Source organism: Alligator sinensis, unplaced genomic scaffold (genome assembly GCF_000455745.1).
Source record: "Alligator sinensis unplaced genomic scaffold, ASM45574v1 scaffold1517_1, whole genome shotgun sequence".
In the NCBI taxonomy this organism is placed as follows: domain Eukaryota; kingdom Metazoa; phylum Chordata; order Crocodylia; family Alligatoridae; genus Alligator; species Alligator sinensis.
The window spans coordinates 1,013,575-1,027,663 of NW_005842459.1; the positions used below are offsets into that span (position 1 = coordinate 1,013,575).

Consider the following 14,089-nt stretch of genomic DNA (forward strand, 5'->3'; position numbering starts at 1 on the left):
TGCAGACAGCTGCGCCGGGCTTCGGAGCCCAGCCATGAGCTCTGTACCGGCACGTGCAGGTGTGCGTCCGAGCAGGCGGTAGGGGAGGGCCCAAGGCAGCACAACCCCGGTCTCTCCCCGACTCCCAGCACAAAGCTGGTGACTGGGCTCCAGAGCCCGACACAGCTGTTTGTAGCCAGCCTGGGCTCTGGGCAGCTGCAGCAAGAAGCGGGCAGGATGCAAACAGCTGTGCTGGGCTCCACAGCTCCAGCATCAGCTCCACGATGGCGGCGACTGCGTGCGCACCTCGGGGCAGACAGCAGGGCAACGCAGCCCACCCCAAGGTGTGTGCCTAGTTGCCCCCAGCATGGAGCTGGCACTGATGTGCCAGCACTCCAGTGCCTTCCAAGGTAGGCATTGTGGGGGTTTTCACCACTCCAGCTGAAAAACGTTGCCTACCCCTGCTCTAGAGGTTATCAAAAACAGCCCAGCACACAGGAGAGTGCCCAGTGGTGATCTGCTCTGTTTCCTTTCTGTTTTCCCCCACCTCCTTCTAACATATAACAATTTAGGATGCTAGAGAACCCCTGGGCTATACAAACATTTCAGGAAAAGCTCACTGTTTGGAGCACTTCAAAGGCACTTAAAATACTTCAAACAGCATGTCTATCAGTGGCCTAAACTGGCAGAAATCCTCTTCCACTGCTCTTCCCTTCAGATGACAAAACAAGGAGCAAGAGTTTCAAGTTGCAGCAAGGGAAGTTTAGGTTAGATGTTAGGAAGAATTTTCTTACTAGGAGGGTAGTAAGACACTGGAACAAGATACCCAAGAGAGATGGTGGAAGCTCCATCCTTGGGGGTTTTAAAACCCAACTAGACAAAGCTTTGGCTGGGATGATCTAGTTGGGGCTGGTCCTGCTTTGAGCAGGGGGTCGAACTAGAATTAGATGACCTCCTGAGGTCCCATCCAGCCCTAATTTTCTATGATTCCAACACAGCTATCCCACAGAGGTGCAGAGGCATAGACTCAGTAACGTAGATACACCCTCAAGGTAGATTTATGACATCCTTACACTCCCACCAATACCAACACCAGCAAGGAGCTAATTCTTAGTGTGAAGCTGAGTATCCTCAGACTCATTTATCTAACGTCTAGCTTCCCAGGGCCGTTACAATCTCTGGATTTCAGCCTGATGTAGTAGCTTCTAAACGAGGGGCGAGCAATTATTTCAGGCAGAGGGCTGCTTACTGAGTTTTGGCAAGCCATCGAGGGCCGCATGACAGTCAACCAGGGGCAGATACTTATTAATTTTCTTAATTTTTAAGGGGTCCCGCGGGCCGGATAGAATGGACGCATCCAGCCCATGGGCCGCATTTTGCCCGCCCCTGCTCTAAATAGAGAACCTGGGATGTGGTTATAGGAGCTGTCACATTACAAAACATGGAAATCTCCATTAAAGAAAGAGGGCCAGAATCTGGTCCTCTTGTCTGGGGAAAAATGAGAAGTTTCTGCCTTTTTAATTTTTTTTCTTTTGTCCAGCTGGTTTGAACTAACATCTGGATAGAAAAGCACTTGTGTCCCATACTAATTGATTACTTATGATTTGGACATCTAGAAAGCTGTTTGCATGGCTATTATTTATGTAGCTTTCTGGGTATACTGGAAGAAGAATTTGGGCACCATCTCATACACATGATTGAGTTACCTTTATATTGAAGAGTGAGAATATTAATGTTCCTCAAGTGGATCATATATACCCTTACAAAGTAGAATATGTGTTTATATTGATTTTGTCTGTACTAGAAACTGAGTCTGTGCTACTCTGTTTGACAAAGCTCCCAGGACTCCACATGGTGGAATGTCAAGTCCACCTAATTATTGGGTAGTTTACTTCACGCAGTTTTACAGTAGTTGTTAACAACTCTAAAATGCCTTCCCCGATCCCTCATTTTTCTTGAACAATGCAAGTCCTATCACTAAATGAAGTTTAGAATTCATCACTTCCAATAATTGTGTAATGGGTCTACCTCTGCACAGAATGACATTGATAGACTGGTACTGTGTCCTGTCACTATGCATATTTTGACTGTGACTTTATCTTTGGTCTTACTTCTAGTTCTTTTGGGGGAGAATTGAGGTGAAGAAGGCCATTGCTGTTGCACAAACAGAAGTCCAGGTCCAAAACTGTTCATATTGAGGAAAAGAAAATCCCAACTCCTTGCCTCTCTGCACTTTTTGTTGGTGCTTGTTGTATCAATATTTCCCTAGATGTCCTATGCAAAATTAAAAAACTGGAGGATGAAGAATTTTCTTACCTAGAATAGTGATTTCAGTAAGATACTCTTTATGGCACTCTTCTTTGTGTGCAAAATACTCCAAAATCTTAGATAGTTGGCATACGTGAAAAATATGGTGAGTCGTTATGTAATTACCAGGTATTTCATTATATGCAGTTGGATACAAATGCAGGGACATTCTATGTACATTTGCTCTGGAGGCAGTTACTTTGGTGGTATTAAGTGAGAGGGAAGTTTGGCAAAGATACCATATAGTGTTCCTTTTCTCTGAGCAGTCTCATGGGATCGTCAACTGTTCATGAGCAACTGCCAGAATTGGACTTGGTTTAACACTCACCCCAGCTGCAGTGTCACAACCCTTATTTCCTTAGCTAGGATTTGAAACCTGGAACCATACGATTCATCTGAGCCACCAGTGCCCTCACTTGAACTTGATGTATTTCTTTTGGAAATACCGTTGTTCGCTTAGAGCTTTAGCTGCTAAGCAACTGAAGCTGCTTGGGGCAGATAAATAGAGAGTACCTATCAGCTTGTGAACATAACTCCACTGGCTAAGCAAACAGAAGCACCTTCCAACCCTGCCATGTCAGGTGAAAATACTCTTTTAGCAATAGGTTTAAAGTTTATGCTAAATAGAAGGCATTGGATAATTATAAATAAAAAATTATTCCCTATCAGTAAAGAAAGGGCGAAGCAAAGTGGTTTCTAATAACTGAATTGTCTGCAGTACATCATTTCAGCGAAAGACTATGTTTTTAATTAACTTTTTAAAGCCTATATATGGAATTGAACAAATATGGGTTTTACGCTCTGGCCAATAAGCAGTTTCTACTGGAACACACTTTGCTGGTGTTTGCAACCATATTGTTTTCCATGTTGTGCCCGTTTTACATAGGTACAATTCAACAGGAAAATGATCCTCAACTGAGTGGCTTCAAACTAGGATTTCAGAAGTGCAGCAAGTCAAACATCTGGAATAGCCAGGTTTTCCATGGTACTGCTTTACTTTTTGAGTCTGGATACCCATACATTCAGCTCTTCCTGGCTACTACTGCTCTTTTCAATAAGCAGGCTTTTGACATATGCAAGAATTTTGCATCCAAAGATCTCTCTGCTGGCTCAAAGGGAAGCAGGCATCCAGAGAAGTATCCCCTGGTCCCATCTCAATCATACACCAAGGAAAAGCACAATGCTAGACGAGCTAAGGACATGGACTACAGCAAATAGTTGAGCAAGGGTAACATGTAATGGCCACAAAACCAGCATACACAAAAAAGAGTCAAGGGACTCCTCAGTGCAGAATTACTGCAGCTAGAGAAGTGGCCTTGCAAAAAAATCAGCCAAGGACACAGCAGAAAAGCTGGAGGATTAGCTGATTATCTCTCAGTGTATGAATGTCTATCTCACTGCCCATATAGCCGCCTGGATCATCACTCCAGTATGTCCCAGTACTCGTTTCAGACCCTGTTTTATAAAAGTCCTTCTATAATCAAGTTAAAGTTGAAAACTCTTGAAGTCCAGTTAACAGGCTTTTGTAATCATTGTTTTGCGACTGTACTTCTGGTCATACAAGGTTTTTTCTTTTCTGATCAACATTGAGAGGCTCTAAGTAAAGGGATCAACGACTTAAATACTTCTTCTCGAAGTATAGCTTAGGGCTGCTTGTAAATTGGCCAACTGCTTTCTCAGACTGAAATCCAAGTAGCGAGAGCAGCACCTGCTAGTACGGAATGTACAGAATTTTAAAGATGGCAAATCTGAATTCTGATTGTGTGTAAACAGATGAGACCTATTGTGTGCGGTTACTGAAAGGCAATTTAGAGGACACTGGAAATCATGTAGTCATTATAGAGCCTTTTGCTTCATCTTTTTTAAATGTTAAAGAGCTTCTCTTTGCTGTGAGTGAGATCAGGATTTGTATTCTTGATTCTTCATCAGCTGGTACAGTAGGATTTCTCAGAGTATAAAAGGTTTTTCACCTTTGAGGGCAAAACTAGTGGCCAAGGACTTGAGATAATTTCCCATCAGAGCTAGAATGACTTGGTGGAGCATACGTGATAGTCCCTTCTTGACTATGCTTGTTTAAGAAGCTGCATGCTTCGTCAGATTAACCTGTAGTAGTGTGGAACTCCCTGCTGGTTCAAATGTGATGTAGCCCAGTCCAGTGCTTGTCCCATTGCTGGTGCACTTGGGATAAAGAAGTGATGGAAAGGATGGGGTGGAAGCTATGGTGGAGAAAAACTCCACTACACGTCAAGGATATATCAAGGACTCTACCCATGGTGGCTGTCTTTAAACTGCGTTAGGGTAGGGGAGAGCTCTGAGAATCAGGGAGCTTTATTTAGCTACCTGACATCCACTCCCCTCTGTCTGCTGCAATGCAAGTTCTCATGTGGAAGAGAATTGAACCCAGTGACCTTAAAGACGGGGAAAATATGTCATTGCAGTTCTGTTTCTCTTAGGATATCCTCTCGTAGGATTTCATTGATTCCCTCAACTCCTCTCAATATTTGGAGGGGGTGGGGGCAGTTCTAAAAAATTAAATGCATGACTTAGATGTATGGCTTTGCAACTACAAATTTATGAGGACGGGTTTCATTCGTTCACTTCCTGCTCGGTGTACTTACTGTCTGGGATTGTCAATGGACTGTGGGTTCAGAGATCTAGGAAGTGAGCATCTAAAGGGATGGGAAGACCTGTAATCCTGGCCATTTCTGCTTTCAAGAAATCCTTTACAACTGTTCAGAAGTTGCAGCTTATTTGTGAGAATCCTCCAAGGTGGTATATTTAGAGGTGGAGAATTGGTAAGTAATTTCCCCTCGGGTGCAGTCTATAAAAGTATCAGTTTAGATCTGCTCTGTACTGTAACTCATCTCTTTTTATGTTTGCATTTTATTTCTGTGATATTAAAACTGAAGCCTCTTCATTAAAATGGCTACACTTTGAGATTCAAACCTTTGACTCCTTTATCATATCAATTTATTGTGTGCCACTATAAGACGTACAAGATTTTCCAAGTATTCTTTATTTCTCCACATTGAATTTTTTTATTTGAAATTACTTCTATTGTACATTAATATGCTGGATTTGATATTCTGGGGTTTTTAAGCTACATGCAGGACTCAGTTTTAAGTCATACATTTCTGCAGATGAAATGAAGGCTGATTAGAATTTTAATATTAAGGAAGGAAATGGTCTTGGCTAGTGCTCTACAGAACAGAACAGACCTTCTGTTAATACACAAGAGCATTACTGTTTTCTTGAACTTTGCCTTCCAATGCAATTATCACTTGTACTAGAAATCATAACTATGACATTTCCTGTTAGGACATTTGACAGTATAGAATATAGTGCTGTTTCTAGTTTGTATTGTTTCTATTTGAAATAGTCTTGATTATAAAATCATTTGACAAATATATCCCTAAAATTGAATTATAGGCAGTTCTGTGTGGTGTACGTTGCTAAACAAAGCTGATTCAAGATGGTACATTGTTTGCCTATTCTCTCTGCAGCTCTTCAAATGGTATGAAATCAAGAGACTGTCTACATTGTAATACGACTGTATTAACACATTCTGCATTCCAATGTTCATGTTACAAAACCCAAATAAAGCTTTAAACCCTGTAAAATGGTATAGTTTCAATGGCTCCACAAAATTACAATTACAGATCTCCTGCTTAAGCAGGTTCAACAAGTAATGATGCTGGAAATATTTAATAAATTGATGTTGGAGGCCATCAGATTTATTGTGGCACAGACAATAGCCAAGATAACAGGCCAGCTTCTCTGCTGATATAAATCATTATAGCTCCATTGACATCACTGGCTCTGCACTGATCTCACGCCAAGAAAATGTTGGCCCAATTTAGCATTTCTATTTACTTATACTTGGAAAACAAGAAGCAGAGCTTCCATAGTACATTGCCATAGATGTTCAAAATGTTCACTGTTGACATCCAGGCAGTCATTATACTGGCACACAGCAGTGATCCATACGTGTGTGTATTTCTTGAACTTTTTCTCCACATTTTTTAAGACACCCTCTACTATATAAGTCTTTGTGTTCTTCTCCTTGGCTATTTGTGTAATGTTATAAAATGCATGTGTGAAACTAATTGATTTTAGAGACTAGCCAGGCCAAATTCAGATTGGCCCTTTGGTGTATAACATTAGTTGTCTATGGAACTGTCTTCCAAAGAGGGTGCTGGATTTCCCAGCACTCAGAGCAGTTATATCTAGCCTAGACAAAAAATCTGCAAAACATATTAGAAAGGATATGGTAAAAAATGGACTAAACAGAAATGTAAGCCTTTTTCTATGTAGTGTCTGGGATTTTGTATTCCAAGATATAATAAAGTATGTGGAAGAAAACCCTGTCCTACAAAATGTAAAATTAACATCTGGCATAATTTAAAAAATAAAAACAGACAAAATAAGATTTGGTGCCACACAGCTGTTTAATTTGCTTTTGCATCTGAAGTTATATTAATTGATCCATCAGTAGGGACAGGGAAAGTAAATTCAGACATTGTCTTGGTACATTTTCTTCATACATTAATACCCTAGTTCTTGAATAATCAGGGCCTAACAGCTTTAGTGAGGGGGCTGGTATAATAAGTTCTTTGTTGAAAAACAGAGTAGCATTCAATGGCATTTTTCTTTTCTCCTTTCCTTACAGTAGAAAATTGCTAATGTTTCCTTTTTCTTTCTTGACTTTGCAGAATGGAAGGGTCTTTTGATAATCTGACTCCCAGGGAAAACCTGGGCTTCAATGATACTCTTTGTTGAACATGTGAATTCTTTCATATCAATTGTTCCAGTTTTTTAGGCACAGTACATTAAATTACATTTTGCTCTCCATAAAAGCTACACACATTATGAATAACATATCTTTTTTTTTAATGGCTTTCTAGCTGTCTATCAGTAAACTCACAGAAGTTCCTAGACCTCTAATATTTTATTTTTTATTTGTTTCTAGAAGTAACAAGGAAACAGTTTATACTGGGAAACTTTTGGCAATACTGTGAGAAAACATGAAAGTTTGTGGGCTTATCAGACAATGTTATAAACTAGAACAAGGGGTACAATTGTGGTTTTGCCTAGAAATGTTTCTTGCCTGTGAATTTGCAATTTAAATTATTCCTAGCTGAAAACTATTTTCTGGAAATGGGGTATATATTATATGAAGTATCACAGCATTTTTTTTTTCATGTTTTTGAGATAAACTGATTTTTTTAACAGGTTGAAGTTTTCACTTGATTATAAAATAACTTGATTTGGGAAAGAGAAGTTCATCTTATGCTCCCTGTTCTCCCCCTCATTTAGCTGCAAAATTGCATTTGCCCGACCCAGTTGTAGCTTAATACCACTAGGGTAGACGCAAAACAGGCCCTTTAAAAGTAGCTAGCAGTGCTCAACTCCCTTCTTTCAGACCCTGTGCCCCAGAGATTGTGGGATAGACCATAAAGTATCCTTAAATAACTCATTTATGGGATTAAACTATACAAGTAGTGCTCTTTCTAGTTGATCCAATTGTAATGCTCATCAAATATATGTAAGAGTAAAGAAATTCCAGTTCTTTGAGCCTTTGTCCACATTTTTGGCACTTTGGCATTTTTGACTCAAAATCCTCAAAATGTAAATCCTGTCTATCCTGGGAGGCAGCTCTAAGTGCCTCTCTTGTTTCAGTGAAATGTGGACACTGGACAAATCCTGTGTGTTGCTTCTTTTTTTAAAAAGATCCAGAAAGTGAAGGGATCCTGCTAGGAGCTCTTCCTCTTGATTTCTGAGGGGCTCTTGAATTCACAAAGGGGAAAAACCGTCAGCTACATCTGACAAAGATTTTACCTCTGCTGTCCCAATCGTGCCTGTCAACTACTTCCTCCTGAACTGTACATATATGTTCCACAATCCACTCCCCTGTCCCTTTCCTGCAACGCCCTGTGTCATCTGGAGCTGACTTCAATGGAGGCCTGGCCTGAGTGCACAGTTGTGCAAAACGATTCTGATAGGAGACAATAGAAGTGGGACAGTACATACAGAAGAAATAAATAACTATTCTTTCCTTACTTCCTTTAGTTTATTAGCATTCACATTAGAAAGTGCCATAGAAATGCTGCGTGACTCAGTTTTAATGGGTTTTGTGGTACTCTTCTCGCTGTATTGATTACATACAGATTTTTGCACTGATTCTTGCCGTTTGGCAAAATCTCAGGTGATATCACAATGCCATTTTATTCCTGTACTTTCCAAAGCAGTTTAACGTATTCGGATCGCATTCTGCTGTATCGTTTATTGTGCTGCATCATTAGTAATGACTTTTATATACTGAACATAAAGTGCAATTGAATTTAGGATTCAGAATCTATGTTACAGATTGTGATAAGGGCCTAATCAGTAAACCCATGCTCATATAAGTCATTCTAATCAGCATGCAGAACACATGGATTCCAGAATGTCACTGCTTAAAGTAAACTCTGTCGAGTGTTGTCCAACTGGTAACCAAGTAACTTGAAACTCCATGATGGACTATTAAATCTAGAGAAAATCCCCAGTTACTTTTGTAAGTATAAGACTGTCTCAGTAGTTAAAAGCTCTCTATTCATTTATCAGTCATGGCTGTGAAAATGATAAATGTTTGAAAGTTTTATGGTACTAAAAACATTAGGCTCTAATTTTATTGCAATTAGAACAAAAACTATTCTAAGAAGCTAATTGGGAATTGGTTAGGATATAAGGTTCTTACCATGCATAACGTTTTTTATAAGAAAGGGGATTGCATGCAATTTTGAAGTTTCTGCAAACTCTCTGGGTGGAATTAAATAAAATTAATTGATTTTAAAAGGAAAGATAAATGTAATTAAGCAGTCTATCAGTAGTGGATTTACTGTACTACTTTGAGTTGATTTAGAATGCCAAAATAACCTTGACAATGAAGATGTAAGAGGAATCTGAGGATTTATTAGGAAGGTATGCTTTTTCTGAGATTTCGGATTATCATTAAAACTTAAGAGTTTAGGATATATTTCAAGTAATCCATTCATGCATTCAGAATCAATGTATTATGAAGGCCTTTTTTTTTCAGATTATACAGGATGTTAACTTTACTACTGAGACTTCCAGGTGGCATTGGGAAGTGTCTTCCCTCCCTGCCTCCATCTTGAGCAGTCCCACTGAGAGCTGGGACTCTTCAAAGGGTTGTAGCATCAGGATCCTAACGGCTCCCTGACAGCTCCCTGCTGGCTGAGCTGTCAGGGAGCCACCTGCTCTTTTCCCCTCTCTTCCTCCCTCCCCCTTGGAGATAGGGAAATGAAAATCAAAGGACTGTGGGATACTAGGTGTACTAGAGACCCTATAGCACTATGTGCAACTGTAGAAGCATTACACATGGCTGCCGAGAGCTTACTCTTTGAAAGTGCTAATATTTTGTAGTACTTTTAGGATCTTTGTAGTGCAACAAATAGCTTGAATGCTATACGCTGGCTTTTTGTAGCAGTATAAGGACATGTTTAGCTCTGACATGTACTGCCTGTCCATGGCCTTTTAAGACATGCAGTACAGGGGCCCTATGGCTGCTAGGGTGGTAGCATAGTCTGAATTCCCACTGCCCTTTGCTCATTTGGACAGTGAGCCTGTTAAGAGCACTTAGTAGAATCAGCTCTTGTAAAGCGTGTGTCCAAATTAGGCCACGATCCTTTGGAAGGAAAAGTGTCTTTCTTCATGTTTGTTAAGCTCCCTGCATAACTAATAGCATAACTAACGTCTTGGAAAGGTTCTAATTTGAGGATAAACTTTAAAATCCTGTGATTTAAATCCAGATTTTGTTCAGGGTCTTTAGACAAAAAATGTCCTTCTAATTAAATGTGTTCTTTTCAATAGGTAACTAACTAAATGCACCTCAAATATTTGCTCAACTGTTCAAATATTGGTTTGGTGTTAGAAAGGGGGGGGAAGTTAGCCTAATGTTTGAGGAATTGGAGCATTTGTAAATGAACATTTTTCTGTTCTGTTGTTAGTTCTACATTAGTTACTCTGAGCACTTTGTTCAAAGTAAAAGGTCCTTATTTTGAAAATCAAATTAATAAATGTATGGTGGCACTTTTAACAATGCCCTTTGGCAGATGCATTCATGTTTAACATAGAGGATTTGCATGTTTCAGATTTTCATAGTTTGTATAACAAAAATGTAATAAACTTGCAATATCTTTTTAATACTAAATTTCTGGTAGAATTTTTCTGAAGGAATTAAAAATATAAAGAATGGTTGTAATTACATTGTTCCATTCATTTACAGCATTAGATGAAATCAGTTGCATATGCCTAATGCAGTATGTTTCAATGAAAAAATACATCTGTAAGTCAGAGCTATTTTGGAGCCAAGTTAATAAAACAAAATTCAATTACTAGGCCTAGCTTATTTACTGAAGAAAATATTAATTTTTCTGCATGGATTATTATGTCCAATAAGCTTTGAAGGTATTCATTCCACTTTTAACATCCTTTTCCCCTGAATGCTTTTCCCTCCTTGCAGGATGCATTCATGACTTGAATTAAAGATTTTTTGGCTGCACTGCAGATAGGTTGATTCACTTGGGGTACTTTTCTCCTCTAACCAGCTGTCCATCAAATTCACATTTTGGAGAACAGTTCTTCAAGTGAGTGCTTATAACCCAGTGCATCACTATGTCACTGATTCTGGCTTAGTTAGAACCGAGCTAAGGCACAAATATTATTCTATTTCTTCAGAGAATAATTGTCATGCAACAGCTTCCTGAGATGTGTAGTTACTTGGTAGCTGAATGGACTTCCCTCAGTACCTGATTTGGGCTTAAGAAAAGATAGATATAGTCCTGCTTTATTTTTTTTCCACTTGATTTATAAAGAAAACTGAATTCTTCTTCCTCAGATAGCCTGCTAAATTTCACAAGACCATGAGTAGGTTCTCACATTGTTGGGGATATGTTTCTATGAAAGTATAGGTATACCTTTGAAGAACACCTTCCAGAATCTCTCATGGTACTGATGACTATATTGTTCTGCTTTTTCAGCATCATGCACATTGTAAGTGCTCACAATAATTATGAGCATACAGTGGATAAAGGCATAATTTACGTAACTGCATAACACAATACCAGTCATAATTTTTTGCCTGTTGCTTACATTGCAATACCATCGGTTACTTGCATATTAGTTAAAAAAGTGTAAGCTGCTTAAGTCAGTGGTGCTCAACCTTTTTGGCTGGCGGGTTGGATGGGCAGTTCCCAATCCCTCTGTGGGCCAGATCTGGCAGGGCCCATCTGACCATACAGAGGTGGGATGGGGCAGCCTGGCTCCAATCCAGCTGCATGGTAGAAGAGGATTTGGTCTGGCCCTGCAGGGGGGAGGGGGTTTGGCCTGGCCCCAACCCGGTTGGGTGTAAGCAAGGGGGCACGGGCCAGCCCCCCAGAGGAGAGGGCATGGCTCCGCCCTGACGGAGGAAGGGAGCATGGCCCAGCACCAACCAGCCTGCCCAGGCGGAGGGAAGGGGGCATGGGCCAGCCCCACAGGGAGGGCGAAAGGGGCATGGCCTAGCCCTGCAGGGAGAAGGGGGTGCAGCCTGGCCTCATTCCACCTGTATGGAGGGAAGGGGGCATGGCCTGTCTGATCTGGCTGTGTTGGGCCTGGGGGGAACGGACCTGCCCGGTGAAGCTTGAAATTTTGGCAGCAGAGAGGCATGGCAGTACTGCCTCTGCCCCCCGCCCCTCCTCTGCCACCAAATTCCCCAGCTTGCGGGAAACCCCACGAGCCAGATTCCAAGGCTCCGCAGGCTGCATTTGGCTAATGGGCCAGAGGTCAAGCACCCCTGACTTTAATGCATAGCAGCTTTCAGCCCCATTTTTTATAGTGTAATTGTACTCTGTTTAACTGGCCTCAGAAACCATGAAGGGGAAGCAGCTGTCAAAGAGCTGCTGTTAGAAACCTTGAAATTGGTTAGAACGATTCAAGGCTTCGGAGCTGCTTTCTCCCCACCTTTTTGAGGTTTCTCCCAGCAGCCCTGAAACTGGTTATTAGAAGCTTTGAAAATAACAGGAACTAGTTGTCCTCAAGGTTGCTAATACCACAGCACTGACAATACTGTGTATTTCATGAACATGGCTTATGTTAAGTTCACAAAAGTGTATATACTCCAAGTCAGTCCCTATGTCCTGCACTTAAACAGAGTACATGGTAGATCCACTGTACAGTCATTATATAGTCATTATTACACATCACGTCATGTCTATATAACCCAGCATCTTTTCTTTTAACGTTAGTGAGCTGGGGACTGCCACTTTATTCAGTAATATACTGAGCTGAATTAGTACCGGAGAGATGATACTTTTGAGAGGTGAAGCTCCAGGGAGAAGGTGAAGAATGGCAACAGATGGTAAATGAAGGAGACAGCATCTTTAAGCAACTTTTACTGGATCTCACTATGCTTTTCTGGATATATAAATAGTACATCTAATTGTCTCTCTCAGATTGGATACTTTTTTATATCACAATTAAAATTAAACCATGAATGTGGCTGAAAAAAGTATAGATGTACTAGATTACTTAAATTTTTTGGTAAAAGAAAGTCTTCAAGGAAGGGTTGAAATGCTACCTTTTAAGAATAATTCTGTGGGTTTAGCACAGTGGTTCTCAACCTTTTTAGTCTCAAGGCACCCCTCGGAAAATGCCAGCCCTTAGTTTTCACTTATTTTTTGACTACACAGAAATAATAGTCATTCTTCTGTTGCAAAGAACTCAGAAAGAGTACAGGAGTTCAGAAGGTTTTTTGACACTAGGGATTCCTATTTGAAATCTCTGGGCTTATCTTGGAAATCCTGTATAAGTGTTTGCATACCTAACAGTGCATATGTTGTGGGGTGCACCACACAGCACCCTTAAAAGGATCTTGTAGTGCTCTGGTTAATAATCCACTGGTTTAGCATAATCCTGCTGCCCTGTTGCAAGAAAAGATGAAGTCAAGTGCATCAAGTAAAACAAATTAGTCTACTTTCTAATGTTACCTCACATGATAAAAGATGCATTTACTTTGAATTAGGTCCTAGAGACAGTTGATTATTAGAGCACAGCAGTTCAACCACTACACAACATAGCAAACTGCTCCAAAAGAACCAAGAAAAGAGCGAAGCTTTGAAAAACAAATTCAGAATTGTTTCTGGTGAGTGTTTTTCCTTGTATCTGCTGACTAGAGATGAGAAGGAAGAGGGCTTATTGAGTCTTTATTGATCACAATCCTACTCCAAAATATAGGAAGCAAACAAACATCTTGCCACTACAAACAGAAAAAAAGATCACAACTAGAAATGCTTAGCGCTCTATTGGATTCTAGCTATTTCCCGGGATGCTAGTGTTTGTGTTTCCTGGATTTGCTTTGCAGTTCTCTGTGGGCAGGAAGTCAATGCATTTGCTGAATACTTAAACATTGTGATCCAGGAAATAATAGCTGTAGCAGCCAAAGGACATCGTCTAAGGGGAGAAAAGACATAAGCAAATAACAGACCAAACAGATCTGAGCCTTGGTGTGGGAAGAAATAGTTCTCTGTCACGCTACCTTTTTCTGTGAAATTGTTGAAATATGTGAGGTTTGTGCATCAGTATAATTGCTCTGACTTTTGGATCTACTTGGTCTTCTGCTGAAATTCAGTGATTCTGGTATCAATAGGAAAAAGATGTTGTTTGAAATCAGGGGTTGTCAACAAGGGGTGTCCCCGGGGGTACTTGGGAAGGCCCTAGGGGGTATGGGTGGGTGGGTGGCGATGGAGCGTCACCCCCACCACCCCGT

The 14,089-nt window shown here is 40.5% G+C and overlaps 2 protein-coding genes across 6 annotated transcripts in view; one reads left to right on the top strand and one right to left on the bottom strand.

Annotated features, from left to right (window-relative positions):
* GPR146 (G protein-coupled receptor 146) overlaps nucleotides 1–14,089 on the bottom strand; it is a 71,332-nt gene that overhangs the window by 42,597 nt on the left and 14,646 nt on the right. The window lies entirely within an intron of this gene.
* Nucleotides 4,786–14,089, top strand: part of CUNH7orf50 (chromosome unknown C7orf50 homolog) — an 87,754-nt gene continuing 78,450 nt past the window's right edge. Inside the window, exon 1 of the mRNA XM_025212361.1 lies at nucleotides 4,786–5,081. The gene's annotated coding sequence lies outside the window, so the exon portion shown is untranslated. The remainder of the gene's footprint in view (nucleotides 5,082–14,089) is intronic.